Source organism: Mytilus galloprovincialis, chromosome 11 (assembly GCF_965363235.1).
Source record: "Mytilus galloprovincialis chromosome 11, xbMytGall1.hap1.1, whole genome shotgun sequence".
In the NCBI taxonomy this organism is placed as follows: Eukaryota; Metazoa; Mollusca; class Bivalvia; order Mytilida; family Mytilidae; genus Mytilus; species Mytilus galloprovincialis.
In genome coordinates, this window is record NC_134848.1 from 61,495,321 (window position 1) to 61,502,616 (window position 7,296).

The window sequence follows — 7,296 nt, forward strand, 5'->3', positions numbered from 1 at the left end:
AAGAAGGTACACCAAGGGAGCGACAATAGTTAATTGGAACCAGACCAGTAGTGTGATAAATAAAAGCACTAGCTTTGAAGCCGAAAGGAAGATAGTTAAAAACCATGTACCAGCCTGCAAACTGAATCCCAAAATACTGTCTAGAATTGGGATTTAAAAGTATATGATCGTAACCAGACTTATCATCAAGAGATGCCATGAAAGAATCCTTTTCTATTAATCTAGGAACCTCTTTAAGAGTATCTAACGAAAAAGGGAAATCCTTAATCCATAAATTCAAGTATCTTTCATCATGGCACATACGTGGTTTTGATGGCTCAATAGTGATAGGTAAAACAAGTAATGGCGGATCACATTCCCCAACTCTGCCAATTACAGTTAATGATCCATTGGCTATTCTTTCTAATAAAGTGTCACACAAAAATTTCTCAAATCCTTTGCAACTAGCAGAATTTTGAAAATAAGCAGGTTTGGGAAGACTTGAATCGTAACAACGACCCCTAAAATTTTCCTTAAAATGTTTAAACATGGGCCTAATATCTACCCCCTGTTTAATCCAGTCCAAAATTTCACCAGGACAACTATTTTCTCCCATTGTTCTGAACAATACATTAAATTTCCTGCTTTGAAAAAATTAGGATCTAAAAAAGACAGATCCTCAAAATCATAGTCGCTACCATTTACAACCTCTTCAGCACTTGGTAAGCAATCAGAGGGTTGGGTGATCTCTCCTTTATAATTTACTAAAAGTATGTCACTTTGCTTTCTTAATTTAACGCTAAGTGGATCGAAACCCGATTTTAACTCCCAATCTGGAATTTCTGGCTCAAACTTTTCTTTCTTAGCCAAAGGTTCATGATCCCTGATATTCTGAAATTAACAAAAAGAAAATCTTTTCAACTCTGAAAAATTGCTTGAGATTTATAAAAAAAATAAAGGAGAGAGACACTCAACCCTTGCCCGCGTGAAAAAAAAATTTCACTGGAGATCGAAGCTCCTGGGAAAGGGAAAGGCATCTAAAAGATTAAAATTAAAAAATATACAAAATACATATTAATTAATTGTCTTTTTTCATTTTTGGACAATTTGCAATAAAATGTCCCGACTCCTTGCAAAAATAACATACACCGTTTGACACTCTCCTGCCTCTACCTCCTTGCATTCTTGGAGGCCTAAAACCACCTGAATTATAGTTTGGCCCTGGATAAAAATTAGGATACGGGAAACCAAAACCTGGATTCTGATATCCATATCCAGGAAAAGGAAATGCAGGAGCTGAAGTAGGTGGAGCATCTAATATATCCTGCCTCTCCTTTGAACCTGATGGTTCCTCGTATTTTTTAGATTTTGCCCAGTCTGAAATTAAGGAGGAAATCTTCTTGTCCTCCTGGGACTCAAATAACTTTAAGACGAGCCCACAAAATTCAACATTATCTTCGTATTTTTTACACATTGAAAAAGATTTTGAAAATAAAGAACAGTCCTTATGATTCGCTTTGTTAGCTGCATCAACCAACATTTCGATGGCCGCAAGTAATACTCCCGGTGTTGTGAGTTTTGGTCTTGCTGCCAAAGTTCTAACGTAAGATAGTGCTTCATCTACCTGTAAAACCTTTGAATTTTTCTTCAACTCATCCAGGTCTTGTCTCATTTCTTGCAGCTGCTGGTTTGTTGTGGATGGGTCTCCCTGCGCCGCTTTGCCATCACTTCCTACAACAAACAAAACGAAAAATAACTAAACTTCCTTGCAACAGTTTTTAAATATATATCAAAAGGAAAATCAAGAATATCAAAACATACTAGCAATACAAATACAGGACAATGTCTTGCTCTAAATAACATTCGTAAGCTGTAAATGTAGGAAACCATGAAAGTAGTGCCAACATTAAAACAAAATTAAGTGTAAAACGAAATAACGAAAAACTATATAAAATTATCAAGTCTTGTTTTCTGTAAAAAAATAAGTTTACTTAGCAAAGAAATCCAGATTTCTTGAAAATGCAACAAAACAAGACTAGATCTGTTGCCGTGAACGATATGTGTTTCCGTGAATGAAATGTTGCCGTGAATAATATCTCACTTAAATAAACAAAAGCCTACATAAAGGTCCATAAACATCAAGTTACAAATAAGGAGAGATAATCTTCGATGGGCATTTAAAAACGGCTAAATTAGAACAGACGGACAAGCAAACTTATCCAAAGAAAAAAGGTAAAAAGAAACATTCATACCTTTCGCCGCTGGTGTATCTGTACTTGGATTACTAGTACATGTACTTAACCTCTGACCTCTAGCACCCACAGAATTGGCTAAAAATATGCTTTCATGCACTAGAAGTCTCATATTCTCTATATTGTCATCCTTCCCACACAGAACAATTAATACATCTTTAACGGATTCACCTGGAATTAAATAAGGCACTAATCAATCAAACGGAACAGATGCAATTTCATGTATAATGTGTAAAAAATCACAAACCGTGAAAAGCGAAAATCTCGAAGGTAACTTGCCAAGTTACCGTCAATAAAATCATAACTTCTGATGACACTAAACAACAAGAATTAACATAAAAACCAAAGGCTAAATTTATCGCACCAGATGCAGATCTACATTTCTAACAAAAATGTTTGTTCACAAAAAGCATTATCGGTCAAATGAAGTTAATTAAATTATCAAAAGCAAAAAATTAAAGCCATATTTACTTTGAATACAAGGTTCTCTGAAAGTCTTAAGAAAACGTTATAATAAAATATAAATTACCTGTCAGCTTCTCAACTGAGCAATTAATTCGACTTTTGTTAAACTCTCAAAAGGTTCATCTTTTTTTCAGCCTTGACAGCTCTAAAACCGCTTCTGCATCTGCGTTTTTTACCCTCAAAATGATCGGGATTAAACTTTCACCCGCCAGGGAGCAATTTAGCTTCAATACCTGAGCCATAGCTGAAATTAATAAAAATAAATTTAGTAACCTCATTACAAATCCGCCATTAAAAATCGTGCAATGCGGACTGTCTTCGTCATAAATTGAAGATACAAATATCTTTTTCTAAATTAACGTATGAACATTAAAAAAAAAAAAAAAAAAAAAAAAAAAAATAAATGTGCTTTTAAACTCCTAGAATGAACTAAACCAAAAATTTCTCCTTCAAAGTTATTATTTCCAATACCTCGACAATAACGCAAAATTCGGAGCTTTCTTCTCCCTAGATATATTTAACAAAACTCTCTGACAATATCTTCATTGAACGCTGCAACCTATGCAAACGCCACTTAAAGCTTTAAATCATACAACACTTCCCGACATACAGGACAGTTCTCAATACGCGTTGCAACCAATGCAGACGCAAACTCCATTTTAGTACATTAATTATAAAAACAGCATTAAACCACAACTACTAGCTGTTATCAACAAAATACATTGAAAGCATTAACTACATTTAACTACATTTAAAAAACTTACTTCCACAGTAAGAAACTTCTTTACTTTAGACACTACAACCACGCTCTACTCAAGAGCTGTTAAAGTCCGTGCTGTCACGCTTGATAGCAGCGGCCAAACTGAATGTATTGGTCAAATCTCGCGGGACTCACTTATGATATGAACTAGATTACACAAAACATGGTTCGTCTTTATTTTCAATTGAGCAAGTAAAATATGGCAGTCTAAATCTTCCATACATTACAAATTTCGCCCAAATTATATGATAATCATTTCAAATTATAAGTCTTGGGATAATGATCAAAGAACGTGCACATATTTTACACAACGTGAGCTCATGCAAAGGCATTGATTTATCAGAAGATTGTATTCTCAATCATGCAGTTGCAATAATTGAGCTCTTTCTACAAATTTAATCCATTATCTCATTCTATAATTTATCCAAAGATTAAGTTTGAAAACCTGACATTTTGACCAGTACATTCTAATCTGAGATATCAGACATTGATACTATAAATAGCTCCCTCTAAAAAACAGTCTCGACAATATACAATACAGAAATAGTCCTCCATGTTGTTTCAATTTATCCTATAGCTTTTCAATTGGCAAATGAAATAGATCCAAACAATTTTATCACATGATTGTTGAGGAGTTGATTTTTTTTTGTATTGTACTATGAAATTTTCTGGTTTGGTATGTAGTATTTTCTTTGAAGTACAAACTTTATACAATAAGGTTATTTGATAGGATAAAAAATGTAACAAAAATACTGTACTCTAAGGCAAATTCAAAAAAGGAAAATCCATGACATTAGAAAAAATCAAACGCCATGAATCAACGGAACAAGTGAACAAACAACTGCCATATCCCTGACTTAGATCAGGCAAATTCCGTAGAAAATGGTGGAATAAACCTGGTTTTATAGCTAAACGTCCCACTTGTATAATGGACAAGAATTTTGGTAAGAAACCCAGTGAAATATAGTATAAGACGACGATAATTGGGACCCAGCAGTCAAACTATGTAAATATAAACCGAAGATGTACACCACAACTGACTTAAAAATGTATATAAACATAAAATTTATTGTAACTAAGACGCCAACATCAAAGTTTTAGCAAATAGTTACATGTATAGTTCATTATACTGTACACCAACTTAATTTAGCGGATACTTTATTTCGCGTTTTACCAATTCTAGTCCAATTCGCGCCTTTTAAAATTTGCGATTTTTTTATTTACTTGATGTAGATTAATAACGATTTACTTATTCGCGACGATTTATATTCGCGTTATTTTTCTCCTCACGAAAATCGCGAAAATAAATCGCTCGCGAACATAAGTTGGTTTACAGTATATGCCAAAATTCCTAAAACGTGCTTTCGTATTCATTGCCAATTACACAACTATTCACCAAAGATCAAATGAAGTGGATGTAACTTATAACAGACATTCAGCCTTCAACAATAAGAAGAATTCATACCGTATAGTTGGTTATAAGAGGATACATGAAAAAAGTAAACGAGACAATTGAGAAAACCAACGACATAACTTGTAACAAAACATGATATATGATAGTCATGAACCAAAGACAACCACTGAACTACAGACTATTGACTTGATTTTACCCTTATTAATTCGTCCATGTATATATTTTAAAGTATATCAATTTTTTTTTACACATAGCTCTTCCAATGCATATATTTGCCTTAAACTACAATTCCTCCATGCATATATTTAATTTTACCAACAATTCCCCCTTTCATTTATTTAATGCAAATCAATGCAGCTAATCTTTCTATACAAAAAATATAGAAATATTGAAATACAACCGAATGTCAGGACATGTGGCTAGAAACACAGCCATACAAAATCGTTACACAATAACTCGAATGTAAGAAACATAACATCAGCTACACAATAGATCTGTTGTATTCATTTCAAACATTCGTGACTTTAAACATTTCATCTACATTTTTTAGGAATACTGTAAAAAGTGTATGTATTTTGATTGAGTTTAGCCATTTCGATTAATATTTCATAGTATTTCTTTCTTTGTTGTGATATTACACTATTGTTTCAGCTAAGGGTGAAGGTTGGTACCTATTAAAACGTTTAAACCCGCTGCATTTGTTTGCACCTGTCCTAATTCAGGAATCTGATGTTCAGTAGTTGTTGTTTGTTGGTGTGGTTGATAAGTGTTTCTTTCTCGTTTTTTATTGAGATAAGACCGTTGGTTTTTCAGTTTGAATGGTTTTACACTAGTAATTTTTGGGGCCTTCTTATTTTCATTTTTTCGGTGTGAGCCAAGTATCCGTGTTGAAGATACATTTTGCAATGACTTTGGGACCTTTAATGTCATTGAACTTCTAATATCTAAAGTAGATATTTGCTTTTTGTCGTGTTCGAACATGTAGGTTTATCGTGAACTAAAAATTTGAATATTGTTAAAAACGTATAGTTAATTGCAAATTAATTCAGTTCACTCCGTATCAATTTCAAAAGGTTTTCCAATCTTCACTTGCTTAACTTAATATAACAATGAAACAGCGTGTGCAATATCAGGTTTAAATAATGATTTGAGGTATTTATCAATTTTGAGCCAAATTTCATTGGAAGTTAAACTTTTTTTTATTAAAAGGAAGACATAGATAACTGGACAATATTGGCTCGGCCCTTTATGTAAAATTTTACATCAACATATAAAAAATCCGATATTGGTCTAAATCGTCTTTAATTAACAATGTAGAGCGGCAATTAACATTTCAGTTGTATGAGTGTGTGAAAATAATTCAAACCCAAGAATTTTTCTGAAACTGACCTTATCAAAATGCTTGCTTTTTTTATTGGCAGCGTATTTGAACGTTGGGAAGGCGTGTTTTGCGACAAACAATCGACTCTCCCATGGGCAAAAGTATGCTCCTTTTCCATGTTTTCTTGTTGACTTGTTCCTATATTCAGATGAGGTTGACTTCATACAGGAAATTCTTAGAAAGAAAGAAAAATGTTAACGTTATAGTTTAACTTTGCTTACCACTAAATAATTAAAAATGTGGTGGCTATGTTGAACGTATCTATCCCATCAAACTCGAAATAAAGGATACAACAGATACATTTAAGTCTGACTCATATCGTGACTAACATCATGACATTGACAATGAATGTCGCATAAAAAACTAACCTTTACGACAAAAGAGATGAGTTTATCTTTCCTATTGTTAATGGTTCATTTCATTGTAGTAAAATTCCAACAGCACCTGCATACAGAGTATATATCTCCCTGTTGAAATGATATTCAAAGGCTTGTATTTTCTATCATGATTTCCTCGATTTCCTTGATAGAGTGTTGCTGCTTACAAAATGATTTTATTATACGTGAATTTCGTAGATTTGAATATATATTATAACTAATTATTCTGCTTGAAAATACCAAACAGAAAATTATAAAAGACATACGACCATACATGTGTTGTCTTACAGTTGCCGTCTCATATACCACATCTTTTGTATATGCATCGACAGAAAAGACCAGTAGATAAACGCAGACTGTAACAATTGTGATTTTCGAAAAAAGTAAGCTTACCGTAGCAAGTTAACATGTAATTTCTTTCAGTTTTTATTGGATAGTAAGATAATGGCAGATTTGAAAAGGTTCTGTAAAATTTTTGGACGTCAACTTGTTTTAAATTCGGGATGATTTACAGTTTGGTGTAATGTATATAAATGTATATTTTGGAAGACGGTATATAAACCTTTAAATGTTCGCTTGTTTATTTGTGTTGTCAGGTACTTTCTTATTGGTATATTTACCACACTCCAATATTCCATAAGTTCATGTTAGAGCATTAAACAAGATAA